We start from the raw sequence: 18,560 nt of genomic DNA, 5'->3' as shown, positions 1-18,560 counted from the left end.
GTACCATGCTACAACTCTAAGCTTTGTTTTTTTTCTGAAAAACATGAACAACCCTAGAATAGTCCTAAAACTGACTAGTCTTTAGATGACCGAATACCTGAGGAGGAAACAGGAAAAGTTAAATAGGACTTTCAGATTCGAATACTTTCTTTAGCATGAGAATCAGGAAACACTCTGAGCAATTTCTAAACAACCATATGAATCTCCTTTTAAGAATACATATCAGGAACACACAGCATTACATCTAGAACTCTGGTATTGTTGTGTTCTTCTCAGAAAAAACATTGGGAAGTGAATTGCGCACATTGCAGATTTTTATATGAGTATTAAACACCATAAAGGAATGTGCACCATGAAATCACACAACGTAGATTCAAGGAATAAATCACGCAACGTGTCAACTTGAAATGCTACCAAGAAAATGTCTTAGAATAGTAGCGCACAGTAATTTACATTATTTATAGACGAGGAAAGAATTTCGTGTCTTGCCGATTCAAATGCCACCATACAAATGCCAAGAAAAGATAGCGCACAATGAACAGCATGAAAAGCACCCAGGGAAAAAATTGCGCGTCTTGTCGATTCAAATGCCAAGAAATGGTAGCGCACAATGAATAACATGAAAAAACACTCAGGGAAAGAATTGCGCGTGTTGCCGATTCGAATGCCACCATGTAAATGCCAGAAAATGGTAGCGCACAATGAACAGCATGAATTACACACAAGAAGTGAATTGCGCGTTTCGCCGATTCGAATGCCACCATGTAAATGTCAAGAAAAGGTAGCGCGCAATTAACAACAAAGTTAAATGCTCATGAAACGAGTTGCACGTCTTGCCAACTCGTAAAACATCATGTAAATGTCAAGAAATATCAGCGCGCAATGAACAACAATATAATAATGAAGTCAAATCTTTATGGAATAAATTGCGCGTCCTCCCTATTTGCAAACCACCATACAAATGTCAAAAAATGGCAGCGCACAAGTAATCTGTTATTCATTTAAGAATTAAAGCCAAGAATATGAAAATTCTCAATTACGGTGTTGGGAAATGTCCAAACACCGTCTTACCGCCTGGAAACAGTGATCACCAATGAGAGATGAGTGTAGGAGACTGGAAAATCCAAATAGGCCTCCGGGACAGGAGCTCAGGAAGAAGCTTCTGCTCTGCACCGGGACCTCTGAATAGTGAGCACTGGAAGTTGGACTAACTCTCTTTTATAGAGTCTTGGCCCAGCCTAGAACCACGCCCAGGCATGTTGCAGGGAAAGTCTCTAGAAGGCCCTGGAAAGGGACCACACCCTAACACACTCTGAATGTCTGCAGCAATACATTGCAAATGTACAGTATTTATAAGCACCTTAAAAATGAATCTTTTGGATGGAATTCTGCAAACCAAAAGGTTAAACAATAACATATCATCACAATGCATAAATTACATTATCTTGCGAGTGTTGGGTTTTTGCATTCTAGATGCCCGTAGAGCGCGCACTGTCCTGGTGTTGACAGTCTTCGAAGAGTGTGTCTATCATACCAGGTTCCATGCGTGTTCCTAGCCAGTTTAGGGATTTGTTTCTAAGTGCTGTCCATGTTTCCCTATTTTCCGTAGGAATGATAGTGGTGTTTGCAAGGACTTCTACATAAGGAGTTGCTGCATGAGGGAGATGTAATGCATCTCTTGATGGATATGATATGTCCAAAGCGGGTTTCAATATGTTTTGTGGTTCTGAGCACTTAATGTGTACATTTAATTGTTGGAGACTACTGGTGCGATTTGAAAGAGTACAAGGTTCTGAGTGGCCTTGATTAGCCAAAGAAATGTTTGGTCGGTATTGTTGCTCTTTAAGAAAGTGGGAGTTCCGGTTTGAGTCTATATCGCTGCCATGTTGAGAAGTTATGGAGGTTGAACCTGAGGTCCGAGCCTTTACTAAATTAAGTATTGACTCCACGTTTTCCTCCACTTGAGTTAGACGTTTAGTCAGTGACTCAAAGGACGTCTTGACTAGTTGTTCCAAAGCAATGATGGTATCTAGGGTGTTAGTTTTTGCTTTTACTATGGTACGGGTATTCTTCTGGGAAGGTTTTGTGTTGACAGGATTAACTAAAGATTGTTCCGTAAGTCGGTCTCCAGTTTTGTTGTGAGTGCTTGTTTCGGGTGGCTCCTGGCTAGGAGCTCTACTCTTTCGGGCAACTTTAGGTTTCCTTGTACGTTTGGATGGAGATGGAGAGTCATCCGCCTCTGAGATGGTCTCGCTTAAATAGTGGATACATCCATTTGAGCCCTTTGAGTGTTCCCTGCTTTCTAGCAAGTTGATCTGGGTTTGAGGAACTACCTCTTGAGGTAAGGGGTTATTATGATTATCTAAAGATTCCAGCGGGCCTCTCTGGGTGAATAGTCTTTCCTCAACTTTTGTGATGTGCTTATCAATAGCACCCATTGCTCCTGATATGAATTTTAATATTGAAGTATGGTCTTTGTGGTGAGACGTGTCTTTTGCACTTATTTGCTTTCTCTTACCCATATCTAGCTATTTGTTGTACAATCAGAATCAACTATAGCCACTCTGGGGCGCTACTATCCAGTAACTATGGCTAAGCCTACGTGTACAGAAAGGGCTCGCTATATCAATCAGGGACTTGTTACCTATAAAGAACAGCCTAGTGCATATACAAATTGTACACATTTTTTTAAAACTCAGAGTCAATACCAAAGAGTCAATAGTCTTGAGGCAGTGGAAGAAATATAGAGACCTTTCTAAGTTACAAGTAGTAGGAACAATTGGTGAAATTAGCCTGTAATAAGTAGAGTTGTTCAATCATCAACGAGAAGAGGGGTACCTGACCAGGTTCCAGCCGAGTACACGTTGTCCAGACCAGGGTGACAATGTAGATTTCAGGGGGGGCCCGGCCCGGCCTCTTCCGGTCGATGACGGGCAAAGGACGGGCCTGCCCTTGGCCCGGGCTTTGCCTGGGCGCTACCCACGCGTGTCTCACGAGGTGGGAGTGGCGAGAGTGCTTTAAGCGCTATGGAGGAGGGATTGACCCCTCCCTCGTGAGTTCGTTGCCGGGGGTCCCTCCCCGGTACAGCAAATTGCAGGCTGAGACTTCCCGCGAGGCGGGATTTCCGAGAGCGCTTTAAGTGCTATCGAGGAGGGCTTGACCCCTCCCTCGTGAGTTCATTGCCGGGGGTCCCTCCCCTGTACAGCAAATTGCAGGCTGAGACTTCCTGCAACTCAGTCATCATAGAATCAACTGTTTTCACATCCCAGTCATCAGAAACAACTCCGGGTATTATTACATTGTTCATAGAAAGTTTAAACATATATGGTATTTGATTTACCACCATGGGGCAGTATATCAAATGTGACTTTATCACAAACAATCCCATCAGGAATTAGTATACCAGAAATGTTCACAAAAGACAAGTCTCTGCAGACCTTGTGAGAAGAAAAATGGGGTTTTAGGACCTCATCCACCAGTTCAACTGTTGATCTTTCAGGAAGGTAATGACCATGCATTAATAGAAAGAAAGTAATAGCAAAGCTAATCCAAAGGAGGAAAGCTAATATAGTCAAGTATAGCCACAGATTGTTCCATGGGAAAATGAGATAACTTGTTTTAAGCCAATTTATCAGCTGATTTGTTTTTCAGCAGTTCAGGTGTAGAAGAGGCAAATGAGTCCAAAAAGGTGTTATTGATGTTGGCAAAGTATCCAGGAGCAGTTTGTGTAAAAACTGAAGCCGTATTTGAAGGAGGAGAACTGGTAGGGGTCTCCTCCAGTGGTTCACTGTAACTGACGCCATCCATCTGTGTAGAAGTTGAATCAAATTGATCAGCAATTTCTGTGTTACTTGTTACAATTGATGTTAATGCAAGATTATTCTCCACCCTCCCCAAGCTCGAAGAGGTGTCAGCGTTTCTGCTTAAGGCTTGTAGAGGGACATCTTGGCCAGTAGAGAAAGGGATTTGGTTACTTCTGGTTGTTCCTCTTGTTCTGCTGTGCGGGATCTGCCACATGGTGTAACTTGACATTGTCGATGGAGACAAAGCAGTTTTCTTTAGAACCAAGCAGTGGTGGTAGTATGACAGTTCTGGTACCGTGTATACCCAGAACTGGGACCGGTACACGATAAGAAGCACCAAACTCCTTTTTCACAGCAACTTTTTCACATACTAGATCCCCAACCTTCAGAATCCAACCAATAGGTGTTAATGGTATATCCTTAATTCCTACGGAGGCAACATTGGCAGAAGCGTTGTCGTAATGGAAGTGTTGTAATTCCTGCAAGACAGTGACACATTCATTTATGTCAAAAGGCGTTTCTGCCGCCTCCACACCAAGACCATCAAGATCTGGAACATACATTTGAGTTCCAAACAGGCACTTGTATGAAGTACGACTCCCCCCCCAGGGACCTTCTAGGTAGATTATTAAGTGCTCTCTGGACTCCATATATGTGATTAAGCCAACTAAGACCCGTACCTAATACTCTGGCTTTTAAGGATTGCTTTAAATCTTGGTTTTGTCGCTCCACTACACTATTGCCCTTGGGATGAATAGGAGATGAGTAGTGGAGTTTGACCCCTAACGAAGTCATGGCGTCCCTGAATGCCATTGAGGTGAAAGCAGTGCCCTGGTCCGAGTGGAAAGCCGCAACTGCATATGTACCGATAAAGACTTGCAAATCTTTAATAACAGTTCAAACGTCAGCGGAGCGTTGTGGCCACACCCATAGAAATTTGGAGCAGGAGTCAACAGCGACTAAGATGTATTTGTATGCACTGTCCAGTGTTAGGGGACCACAATGGTCCAAGTACACACATTGTAATAGTTTGTTAGAAATTAGGAGGGGTGTCTGTGGTGGGAATTTGACGGTGGACCCCTTAATTTGTTGCCAGATATCACAACAAAGGACATATTGCTTGGTCTGTTTGTATAGACCTGGCCACCAATAACGTGATTGCAATAATGATATTGTAGCTGCCACACCAGCATGGGCAGAGGCAACCCCCTCATGCGCTGCTTTGATCAACTCTGCTCTTAAGTATTTATTGGGATTTACTCGAACTCCCACACCTGGTATTTTTAGTTCTGCGTCAAGAAAGCCTCCCATGCGGTAGGAATATTTAACAGGAAATGCTTTTGAAAAAGGTGTGCCTTCAGCCATGGCTTTAACTGCAGCCCATATGTCATCATCTGGTTCCGCCCTAGAACGAGTTACTGCAGCAATAGAAGCCGTAGCTACTGTTGATTTGGCTGCTTCATCAGCCAGTGTATTTCCAGTAATGTATATTCCAATGCGTTGGTGTCCAAGTGTATGTACAACATGGACATTTGGTAGCGTTTTCTTCAGATCTGCTACTTTCCCCCACAGAAGTCTGAGTTTGATGGTATTACCTTTGGAATCTCTGCACCCATTCTGGTGCCAGTAATGCAGATGTTCATTGAAGGACTGGACACAATAGTACGAATCGCAGACAATCAATGTTAGCTGTGCAGGATCCGTATGTTCCAGTGCAATCACAATAGCCTTTAGATCTGCTGGTTGTGCTGTGCAATCCTCTAAGGTTTGCGTGAAAATATGTTGTGGCCAAAATTTACTACCCTCCTTATAGCTGCTTACGACTGCACAAGCAGTGGAGTATTGATGCTTAGTGCCTATTGCAGGTTGTGCTGAGCCATTGTTGTACATGATTCATTGATATTTTTCAATAGGCAATATGTTTGCTGGAACTGGGTATTCTAGTTCATATTGCAAAAATTCTTGAGTTTGTAACTTTGGGTCAAAAATATAGTCTACATCAGTGGCTGTCAAGGACGTAGCCCATTGGATCCAACGTGGATGTAATGCTTTAGCGTTTGGAATACTGGCTTTGGTAACAGCCTCGAGGGCTGGGATGGGAGATACAACAATAATGCATTTCCCTTGGGCTAGTGCTCTTTCTTGAATGACAGCCATCTGAACAGCAGTAAGAATTTTCTCAGTGGGAGCAAAACGTTGTTCTGTTGTAGAGTACAAATGTGATTTGTATGCAATTGGGACTGTCTCACCCTTGTTGAATGTTACATAGGTGAAACCAATGGCACCAGCAATTACAATTACACCCTTGTGTGTAGGTGTTGTGCTGCAAGCATGTCTGTTTGCAAAGCTCTGAGAATGCCTGTGTGTTCAACTGTCCAAAATGTATTGTAAAAGTCAGGACGTGTTAAGTCATAAAAGGGTTTTATGCGTGATGCGTAATATGGAATGTAAATTCTGCCAAGATTTAGGAAACTCAATAGGGATTGGAGTTTTTTAATGGTATTTGGAGGTTGTAACTGTGCGCCTCTTTCCAAGAATTGTGGTGCTAGGCTCTTTTCTTCACTTGATGGTTCATATTCCAAAAACAAGATGCTAAGGAAGGCTATTTTTTTTTTTTAATTCAATTTATAGCCAAATTCGGCAAATTCCACAACAATGCGGGCTACCCATCTTAGATGTTGCAGTAATTCATCATCTGTGAGATAGATATCATCTACATAGGACAATGCTTCAGGATCAAAGTCATGCAATATTGAAGCCACAAGAGCCTCGAACAGTCCTGGACTTCTTCCTATACCCCTGTGGTAAACAACAGAATTTTTCCTGGCAGCCTAGTGCGCTGAAACTTGTTAGGTCAGGCGCTATATTTTGGCAGAAGAAACCATTTGAAATGTCCAGTGTTGTTTTGTATTTTTGCGCACTATGTTGTTTATAAGTGCAGTGCTTTGTGAGTTTTGTGTGGCATATGTGCATGTATGACTGGTTAAGTGTCTGTAGTCTAAGACTATTCTGTACAAATGGTCCGGTTTAGCTACTGGAAATAAAGGATTGTTTACTGGTGAGACACAGGGTGCGATTACGCCCTGGTACTCTAGTTATGTGAGGATTTCCCTCACGGGTGCTTTAGCATTATGTTTTATTGGATACTGTGGTTGAGGCTGGGGTTGATTTTTTATTGGAATGACATGAGAGGGGGAATCTTTATCCCACCCTACATGGTTGCAATATAATGCCGGTGCCTGGACCAATGCCCAATCAATGGCGTAGGATTCTGCGGGCTCATCGGGAACAAAGGGCGAGAAAGGTTTGATGACTTCTTCCCCTTATGGGCAAGTATGGACAAATTCAGGTGGCCAATCCCTTTTGGCCAGTAGAATATCACTTATGTCTACGACACGGTCTGAAAAGATTGCGTCGATTGTGCGTTCACTGTCTCCTTCTAACTGTAACGTTACTTTGTACACCCTATCAGGCGTGGAGACACGCATGTCCGCAGTTTCAACTTGTAAGAAGTCATCAGTTGCTTTCACCTCCAGATGCTCTTGAAGATTCCAGCAAACTATTGTGACCTATGCTGCCCTGTTTAGCAGAGCTAGTGCCCACTTCTTGTTCTTCAATAGTGCCCTCTTCTTGAGTGGCATGACGAATCGCAACTGCTGCCAACTTCTTTCTGTTTGAATTGGGGTTTTTGTTTGGGAAGTTTCTCTTCTTTTTTAACAGAAACATCTGTAGAGCGTTGTGATCCTGTCTCGGTTTCACATACTCAGTTCTTCACTATGACAGCCCGCCTTTCTCACTGCTTTTTTCCAGCGAGTCCTGAAAGGAACGAGATTGGCGTGTATCAGTATATTGATATCTATCAGGCGTTTTTATCTCATCTCTATTTCTGAGATTATAGGGGTCATTCTGACCCTGGCGGTCACCGACTGCCAGGGCCAACGACCGCGGAAGCACCGCCAACAGGCTGGCGGTGCTTCCATGGGCATTCTGACCGCGGCGGTACAGCCGCGGTCAGAAACGGGAAACCGGCGGTGTCCCGCCGGTTTCCCGCAGCCCCAGGGAATCCTCCACGGCGGCGCTGCAAGCAGCGCCGCTATGGGGATTCCGACCCCCTTACCGCCATCCTGTTCCAGGCGGCTTTCACCACCAGGAACAGGATGGCGGTAACGGGTGTCATGGGGCCCCTGGGGCCCCAATGGCATGGGCACTGCAGGGGCCCCCTAACAGGGCCCCACATTGACTTTCAGTGTCTGCCAAGCAGACACTGAAAATCGCGATGGGTGCCACTGCACCCGTCGCACGCCTTCATCTCCGCCGGCTCCATTCGGAGCCGGCTTCCTCGTTGAAGGCGCTTTCCCGCTGGGCCAGCGGGCGGCCTTCTGGCGGTCGCCCGCCAGCCCAGCGGGAAAGCCAGAATGGCCGCCGCGGTCATTTGACCGCGGTGCGGTCATTCGGCGGCTCCCGCCGGGCGTGCGGTTACCGCCGCCGGCGGGAGTCGGAATGACCCCCTATATTCTATTCTGTGGGGTCTCTGTATGCGGAGATTCTCCCCTTTCTTCTTTAGGTGTTTGCTGTTTTTTATCCCAGCGTTTCTTAGAACCCTCAGGTGCTTGCTTGGTAGAATCTTTATTAGATTTATCCTGAAACTGTGGTTCTGTGGGTCTGACCCCCAGACTATCTCGAGCAATAGTAGAGTAGGACTCCGTGATAATCTTTGGCAGCTCACTTTCTTGATCCTGTGGAGGAACATCCTGGAGCCGCATGCGCACTGCTAGTACAACTGCTTCTCCTTTAAGGTTACTTAATATGATTGAAGATACAGTGGCAAAATTGCTCATAAGTTGCATTCCCAAGTCCAGGGCTGGGACAGCCCCGTATTCATCTTGAATTTGTTTTATCAGTTCTGGTAAATTGGTGAGTGTCGGTATACCATGTGCGGTAGTATAGAGCGTGGCAAATACCATGCCCCAAGTTTTGCCGTTATCTACTGTGGAAACCGTCCCAAATGGCAAGCACATAGTTAATATTCTATGCTTAAATAACATGTATTAAAGTATAGTTAGAATGGCTACACAACACTGCCATGGCAGTGCTGGTGATGCACCCGCCTCTGCACCGCTGACCGCCAGTATGAGTGCTGGTGACTTTCCACCACAAATATGGCAGACGGCTGCCAGCACTCGTAGTATGGCGGTCTGCAGACCACCAGCACTGGCGGTCTAGAGGCAGGTTTGGATTTGGCGGTCAGGGAAGTTGACCGCCAAAGTCATATTGAAGGCCTTAGTGTATTTCTCATGGACAACAAGTCAGTATCGTTCAGTGTGAATAGTAGAGTATTCAAACACAAAATCCTGTACATTGACACTTTTCTCTGTAAACCCTTTCTCTACCACCCCCTAGCTTTGTGATGATCTCACATAACTCTTGCAAGATTGTAAACGTTTATTAAGTGAAAGGATTTACTGTCTCCGTCATTATATCACTTATAACTTTTACTTCGTTCTCCTAAGAATTGAGCAAAAAGTGGCCACTCAATCCACAGCTTTCTACAGTATGATAGCACGTTAAAGTAGGGAGTGAGGAGAGACTGTCCTCCTGAATAACACCTCACCACAGGATAACCAGTCTACATAGTTAGGTATGGTAGGGACTGACCTCTCCACTGAGGCCTCTCACCAGTATGACAAGGATGTCCAGCATGTTATGCGGAAGGATGGGCCCTAAACTGAGAACTCTCTCTTGGATGTAGAGTGTGTGCCGTATGATATATGATGAAACTGGCCTCTACACTGTGATCTCCCTCTTGGAAGATGGGTGTGCATAGTATGGTGAGGGGAGGGATTGACCTCTCCACTGACATCTTTCTTGCATGGCAGGTGTGCCTAGTAGCATGGAGGAAAGGGATGGGCTCTCTGCCAGCAGTCTTCAATTAGATGACACCTGTCCATAGTTGAGTATGGGACGGTACTGGCCTCTCCGCACAGATGTCTTTCTGGGATGATGAATGTTTCTGCTAACATACAAACGCAGACTGCTCTGTTTGCTAACATCTCTCTCTTGCATGACATTGAGCATACCAGGATGTAGAGAGGGACTGGTCTCTCAGCTGAAACCTTTGTCTTTAATGAGTAATGAGGGGTGTGCATAGTAGGCTGTGGGGAGAAAAACTGACCTGTCTGCTAACACCTCTGTCTCAGATGATACAGTTCCATAGTAGGGTGTCTTCAGGGAATGGCCTCTTGACTGAGGTCTCTCTCTTCATTGATAGATAGCGTAGTACAGTATAGAAGGAACTGGCCTCTCTGCTTAGACACCTCTCTCAGATGATGAGCATTTCTTGTTGGATGTGGAAAGGAACTGGCTTCTCCACTGAGACCTCTCGCTGGGGTGATGGGTAGGTGTAATAGGGTGTGGGGAGCCACTGCCCTTATCCTTAGGTCTCTCTGTTGGATGATGAGTATGAGTAGTAGGGAGTGGGGAGGGGCTGGATTCTCTGCTGAACCATGTCTTTTGAATGACAGATCTACAACTAGGGTGTGGTGAGGAAATTACCTCAATGCCGAGAAGTTTGTGTTGGATGAGAAGCATAGAGACAAGGTGTTGGAAATTGAGTCTCTGGCTGGCGGAGGTATGCACCCTGTCCAAGTAGGGACCAGAATCCTAGTCAGGGTAAGCCCCAAATTAACCTAAATCATACTGTGCTCACCCTCGGGTAGCTTGGCACAGAGCAGGCAGACCTAATGTGTAAAGTATTTGGGCAATAACTCATAGAGTAACACAGTGAAAACACTATAAAAAGTACTCCACACCAGTTTAGAAAAATAGATAATATTTATCTAAATACAATAGGACCGAAATGACAGAAATCCTATATGCACAAGTCAAGATATCAGGTTTAGATGAGTCTCAATCCCTAAGAATCAGAGGGCCGCAGAAGAGATACATTGGAAAGTAAAGCGATGCATTGTTTTTTTCTGGTACAGCGGGGGTGATGCATTGTTTCTTTCCATGTGGCAAGGTGATGCATCAATTTCCGGGAGCACAGCCTTGGTCCCTCACTGCGATGCAGGGATATTTTGCCACCCAGGGACGATGCATGGAAAATCCAAAACCCTTTGTGAAGAGGCAACAGGTGCTGCATCGGTAGGGCACATGATGCAGTGATTTTTCAGAGACAGGCGCTGCATCGATTCTGAAGGCATTACGTCACATTTTGCAGGCGGTGCATTAGTTTTTCAAGTGCTGTGTATTTTCTCCTTCAGATGAAGTATTTGATGTCCCTGAGACTTCAGAAGAGGGGGCAAGCTCAATCTAAGCTCTTGGAGACCACTTGTGGGGTAGGCAGAGCCCTTCCTCCAGAGTCGGGGACAGCAGGCAGCAGGTCAAAAGGCAGGAGAGCAGACCTTTCAGAAAAGCAGTCCAGATGAATACTTTGAGCAGCACAACAATCTCTCTGAAAGAGTCCATTTGCAGGCGCAGAAGTGTCTGATTCCACGGGGTTCCAGACCCGGTGTAAAAACCCAAATGAGCCTCTGTAGTGGTGGAGACTTCAAAGAGTGGTTTTGAAATACACCAGTTCCCCTTTCAACTCAGTTATGTCTGCGAGGGGATCTGTGGGGGGTTATCAGTCCTTTGTGTGAGGTCAGGACACTAGCCTTCGAATTGTAAGTGAGAGCCCCCTCCACCGTTCCTCCCCAGGGAGACCCATCAGTATGCAGATATATGCAGCTGAGGGTCCTGTGTTTATGACTGTCTGGGTGGAATGCACCAGGGGAGCTGTCAACTAGCACAGACCAGACGTGGATTAGAGGCAGAGAGCAGTAAGTGCAGAGAAATGCGATGGATTTAGGCCCAGATCACTGTACTGGGGGTGAATGTTTGACAATGTTCAGCATTCCGTCCATCACTTGTTGTTTTTGCTTTGTCGCCCTAAGTGGGAAGGGTATGCCCAGACGTGGGTCCCGTGCTTCCCATGCCACTAGATTCAAGCTAGCCTGGCTGATGAGGGGTGAAACCCCGAAACCGGTCCCAGGATGCTTGTTTCCAGTCCAGGGAAGACCTGGCCTAGCAGTTCGGGCTGGACTGTTCCCATGGGGAACAGGGTCAAGACTGATTTGCATATTGCTGGGTCCAAACTGAAATGGCATGGGCAGCAAAAAAACGATGGATTTAGGCCCAGATCACTGTACTGGGGGTGAATGTTTGACAATGTTCAGCATTCCGTCCATCACTTGTTGTTTCTCATTACCATTACAACCATACCAAACACAACAATGTCACTCCTTTCAGATCAGAATTTACCATTTAAAAACATATAACTGAATTTCTAATGCTGGCCTATGAGAGGAGCAGGCTTCTCAGTAGTAAAAATGGCTTTGGGAGTTTTATCACCACCAGTGCATGTAAATCTTACAAATACATGTCCTGCCTTTTACTTACAAGGCACCCTTTCCTGTGGGCTACCCAGGGCCTACCTTAGGTGTTACCTATATCTAATAAAAGAGGAGCTTAAGGCTAGGTATATAAATGCCAAGTTGAAGTGGCAGTAAAATCACACACCCAGGGCTTGCAATGGCAGGCCTGAGTCATGGGTAAGGGGCTAGTTATGTGGGTAGCACAATCGGTGCTGCAGGCCCAGTAGTAGCATTTAATTTACAGGCCATGGACACATGTAGTGCATTTTACTAGTAAATTAAATATGACAATTGGGTAAACGTCAATTTTACCATGTGTAGGGGAGATAGCACAAGCACATTAGCAGTGGTAAAGTACAGAGAGTCCTAAAACCAGTAAAAAGAAGATCAGAAAAATGGAGAAAGGCAGGCAAAAATTTAAGGGAAGACTACCCTAAGGCTGTCAGGTCTAAACTAGGGTATACAGAGACTGCTGGATCAGCTCAGATATATCTCCAGAGTAACACATGTACAAAGTAAGCAGTTGGTAGAGCGTGTTGCCTCTGCTCGTACCTCTCTTCAAAATAACGATTGTTCATACTAGAGTATGAAATGAAGTGCACTCCCTGTTGACAACTGTGTTTCGGATGTCCAGTATGCATATTTGTTGGAAAGTCCTCCTTTTTGCCCTGGTCACTCCAAAACTTTTTGGACAGATACTGGTGATTACTAATTCTTGGCTGTGCCCTGGGTACTGCTTACCACTCCCAGGGCCAGGGCTCTGTGTAAAGTGGATATGCAAATTAGGCTAATTGTTATTGGCAGTATCAACCTATCTATAAGTCCCTAGTACATGTTAGGGCATGTAGGTATAGGGACCCCAGCATAGGTAGTGCACACAGAGGTGCACTTCTGAGGTGCCCAGTGTAATTGAAAGGCAGGCCTGCTTTGCTGGCTGCTTTTAAATTAAAGTTACACACAAATAAAACTTTGGAATCAAAAGTACTTCCAAAGTCTTAAACTACCTTATTTTTACTATACGTCACCACTAAGGTGTGCCTTAAGTGCTCTTAGGGCTGTGTGCTATGTAACTATAAGCAGGGACCTTATACAAAATTGTTTTATAAACCCTGGTGAGGTAAAATAGCCAATTTAATTTTCCCTCACTGTAGTAAATGGGCTCCATAGGCTAAAATGGGAAGACTTTATTTGAATTAATAAAGTCCCCATAGGAGCTAGATATTTCAAGTTTGGTATTAAAGTGATTGTTATAATAAATGCAACCACTTGTCATTTTTTAATTTAATATAACTAGTTCAGGGAAAGGGTTTTAGAACTCTACCTGAAAGTTGCCAACGTCAGCTCTTTAGTGCCCTTCTCTGATTGGCCAGTCTCTGGCAGCCTGGCCAGGCGGCCTTGATAAGGTGTGAAGTGGCCTGGGCTGAAGAAAAGAATGTGCCTGGGGGAGAAGATCTGCCTCAGCAGATGGTGAAACAGGATGGGGGGAGTGCAGCCAAACTGGTCCTCAAAGGAGGGAAGGACATTTGGAGCAGCTCAGGACATCCTCAAAATCCTTCAAACCCAAACAGCCAGGTGGTCTCTTAATTAGATTAGGAGAGAACAGGAAAGGGCTGTGTTAAGAATTATTAGCCACACCAGTGGGTGGGCTCAGCCAGACCTCACCTCCAAAATTCAGTTTCAGCCATTTTGGACTTTTATATAATGTTGCTTCCTGGGATTGATTTTGCCACACTTCCCAGGAAGTGGTCATCCAAGAGTGTGGTGTCCTGCCTGTGATTGGACAGTTGCCCTGCTTTTCGCCCCAGGAGCAGGTTAAATTTGGCAGAGCTGCACCCACACCTTAGGTCTCTACCAGGAACAAGCCAAGAAGAAGAAGGACTTCCCTGCTGGAACCCTGTCTTGCACCTGGACACTCCACTCTGAAGGACTGCACCAGCTGCACACTTGGGCTTCACCACTAAAAAGACCTTGCCTGTCTTCAAATGGTTCAAGAAGGGACTCCCTGTTTGCTTCAGTTGAAAAATAGCTAACCAGAGTCCCCTACATCAAAACCTGAAGAAACTGACCAGCTGACCAGTGGTTAGTGGTCATTTTTTAATTTGAACCAGGTGCATTCTCGGAGTTGGAGTTCTAACCCTCAAGGAGCAACTCAGAGCTCCTGGAACCTTGGGGTGAGCTGTGGGCTCCTAAGGACCTCCAAAGACCTTCTGGAAGAAGATCCAGAAATTTGGAAAAGATTGGAGAACTTTTGGAAAAAAGATCCATAAAGGGACTGATGTCTTGACTCAAGCCGGTTTACGTCGATCGCGACTCAGCCTGACTTGTAGGTTCATCCTGCTGAAAAGCTCAAGAGCCCCGGACTTCCAGGATTTCACCGGGGGCTCCTAGAAAGGTAATCCAATGATGTTGACTCAAAATCAGCTTGTTGTGGAGGGTCGTCCGACATCAGAGAGAAAAAGCTAAAAAAAAGCTAAAAAAAAAGTGACAAAGTTCAAATGTAAAAAGTTGCCTGGGACTTCCCGTGTGGCGTATCCGAGGAGGGCTCTAGGGACGTTGGATCCAAATTCATCTTCAGCCTGGACGAAGATTTCCATGCTGAAAAATCATCTAAATCCGAAGGTAAAATTCTTCACCGAGGTCTCCTGCGACGTGTATCCGAATATGGCTCCAGGGAGGTCAGATTGGATTGGTGACTTATTCCCGCTAGACTTAGTCCGAAGCTGAACTTTTGACTGAGGTATCCCGGTTGCCGTAGCCGAGCAGGGCTCCATCACAGTTGTCCTTAAACTTTGACCCGGCTGAGGTGAGACCAGATATCCCTATTGGAACGTTTAGTTTCTATGTGCTATCAAACATTAATTCTTTAACAATTCGTATCTCCGGTTCCCCTCATTCCATCTTATTTGTTTTGGTGTCAAATGAAAGAAACAAATATTTCCTATTTTTATAAATTGGTTTTGGATTTTTAATCTGTTTTCTGTTTTTTATTTTATTACTGTTTTGACATATTTGAATGCTTTACACACTTTGGGGGTCATTATGACCCCGGCGGTAAAAACCGCCTACCGCTGCGGCGACGGCCACCAAAAGACTACCAGCCATCCGCCGGTTTATGACCACCGCCGGATTTCTGCTTTCTGGCAGAAATTCTGCTGTGGCCATGCCGGAGGATGGCGGTAAGGTGACGCTACTGCTAGCAGCAGCGCCACGCCAGTAGACCGCCGCCGGCCATATTATGAGAATAATACAGCCTGGCGGTGTTCTGCTGGCAGACGCTGCTGCTGGCATTAGCGCCCTGTCCCATCTCCTGCCAGAGGACCCCCTGACTACAGGTAAATCGGGTGCTCCAACAGGGGAAGGGGTGGGGGTATTGTGGGGATGTGTGAGGGTGTGTGTCTGTGAGTGCGTGTATGCAGGTGTGTGTTGTGTGTTGTATGTGTCAGCATGTTTGGGGGTGTGATTGCGTGTATATTGAGTTGTGTGAATGCGTGTCTGCATGTATGTATGTAAGTGTATGTGGATGTGTGTGTGAATGGATGTATGCATGCGTGGATGAATGTTGGAATGGGTGTGTGTATGCATGTGTGCGTGTGTGAAGGGAGGGGCGTGTATGTAGGGGGTTCTGGAGAGGAAGGGGAGGTGGGGGAAACCTGTGGAGGGGGAGGGGGTTGGGAAAACCACTATCAGTGACAGGGAAGAAATTCCCTGTCAATGATAGTGCCTACTGCCATGGTTTTCGTGGCGGTAAGGATGACACGAAAACCATGGCGGTATGCGGGGTGATAATCCTGCAGGCGGGCAAGTGATGGCCACCAGGCTGGAGAGTGAAGTCTCCAGCCTGGCGGTCATTACCGCTGTGGCGGTCGGTGTGGTACATTGGCGGTTTGGCTTCAGCCTAACCACCAATGTCATAATATGGAGAAAAGTACAGCCAGCCTGTTGGCAGTACTTTCCTCCATATTTACGCCGACCGCCGGGTTAATAATGACCCCCTTTGTCTCCTAAGTTAAGCCTTGTCGCTCGTTGCCAAGCTACTAAGGGTTGAGCTGGGGTTAATTTATTGTGACCTAACTGGACTTAGTGGGGGTTAGTGCCTATTGCTAAGTGTAGGTACTTATCTCCCCTTACCTCTTTCAGTCACCTCCTTATGCGGACAGACACATGTAGTAAAGTGTACTATACTGAAACATCTCTCCAGGAGTGACAAGTATATATAGTTTAATGTGCAAAAGAACTAAATTCTCCACCTGCTGACAGTAGTGCACAGGATAATATGAGGATACAGTTGCCTCTGTGCCAAAATTTCTATCTTGTATAAAACAGTTACAGTTCTTGAAGATGGAACTCCCACTCTAAGTGAACACTGCAACATTGCAACAATGCAACATTGTAATAATATTGAAATCTTTAAAAAGCTGTTAAGGAAAGAATTCAGATGTTTCAGATGACAGTATGCATAGTAAGGTGTGTAGAGAAAGACTCATCTCCCTGCTGACACATCTCTCTCAGGTGTGTGTAGTAGTGAGTTGAGAGGGACTACCCTTTCTTCTCAGACCTCTCTGTCCGATGCAGGTATGTATAGTAGAGTGCGTACATGGAGTGGCCTCTCCTTGCAGACCTCTATCTCGGATAGCAGGTGTAAATAGTAGGGTGTGCGGAGAGAGACAAGCCGCTCCACTGAGACCTCTGTCTCAGATGACAAGACTGCATAGTAGGGAGTACTAAAAAGTACTATTCTCTTTGCTCTCGCATCTTTCTGAGATGACATATGTGTGTTAGAATATATACATGGACTGCCCTCTCCTATCAGACCTCACTCAGATGGTGAGTGTAAATATTAGGACATGTACATGGACTGGCCTCTCCTGTCAGACCTCTCTCTCAAATGATGGGAGTGTAGTATGATGTGTACATGAACTAGCCTCTACTTCCAGACCTCTCCCTCAGATGATGGGTATATGTGGTAGGGTCTCTGGGGAGAGGCTGACCTCTCCATTGAGAACTGTCTCTTGGATTACAGTTGTGCATAGTATGCTCTTTACAGGGAGAATCCTCCCTCCTAATACCAATCTCTTTGATAATGGGTGTGCATAGTAGGGTGTGGGAAGAGACTATACTCTTCTCACAACACTCACAAAGCCAATAGGCAAATAGTACACCATTTCCAGTGTTACTCCTTCCTACAGTAGCAACTGTGACCAATACAGTGTACTCAAATATCGCCTACTTTCTCTCTACTGTTCATGAACCAGTGAGAGTCCTGTTGGAAAGTGGGTTATTCGTAAGGGCAGGTAGGTACCTACACTTAGCAATAGGCCACAATCCCCCACACCATCTAGTCAAGGTCTCAATTAATCCTTGGTCAACCTTTGGTAGCTTGACCCACAAGCATTTAGGCTTCACTTAGGAGATAGGGGTGTAAAGCATTTAATATCAACAAAGCAGTTAATAAGTAAACATAACACACAATAAAAATCTGACACCAACTTATAAAAAATAGGAAATATTTTATCCTTAAAACAACACCAAAACAACAAAAACCCAATGTGGGGTATAAGAGATATGGCTTTTTAAAGACCAAAAGTAAACCTAGCGCTTACAAGCAAATAGCGCTCAAAGGTTTAAAAAAGGTCGCGTTGGACAGGGATGAAGTCCAGAGTTCAGAACACCCATGATGCAACACTGTTACACTTTCTTTCAGAAGTGTTTTTTGATTCAGGAAAGGGGTCCACAGCACAAGTCAAGGATTCAGAGGCTAAGGGTTGCCTCTTAGGGACGGTGACTACAACTTCCACAATGCACAGCTCAACATATGAAGCTTTTTCTACAGTTGCTCCAAACATCTCCAAACTTCTTCCAGTAGTTCTTTTCCGGTCCTTGAAGTGTCTCCAAACATATTCCAAGGTACCTGGAGCTCTGAGTTGCCTTTTGGAAGTTGGAACTACAGTTCCCAGAATGCACTGGTCAGAATCCTCAACTGGCCACTGGACACAGGTCAGCTGGGCTCTTCTTGCAGGATTTGATCAGAGGACTCTGGTCACCTTCTTTAGCCCTGTAGTTTACAGGGAGTCCACTCCTAGAGTTGCAGAAGCAAGGCTAATACATTTTCCTGGTTCTACACAAAGTGTGTAGCTGGTGCAGTCCTTGTGGGTGCAATTCTTCTGGTGCAAACCAGGGGCTCAGCAGGGCAGTCCTTCTTCTCCAGGATGTTCTTCCAGCAGGGATCTAGATTGTTGGACAGCTCTGTCATATTTATCCTTGCTCCAATGGGGTGCAGGGTGCCACCCTCTGCTGTGACCACTTTCTATGAAGTGTGTCAAAAATCAATCCCAGAAAGCAACAT

Source organism: Pleurodeles waltl, chromosome 7 (assembly GCF_031143425.1).
Source record: "Pleurodeles waltl isolate 20211129_DDA chromosome 7, aPleWal1.hap1.20221129, whole genome shotgun sequence".
In the NCBI taxonomy this organism is placed as follows: domain Eukaryota; kingdom Metazoa; phylum Chordata; class Amphibia; order Caudata; family Salamandridae; genus Pleurodeles; species Pleurodeles waltl.
Note: the sequence above shows the minus strand (reverse complement) of the source record.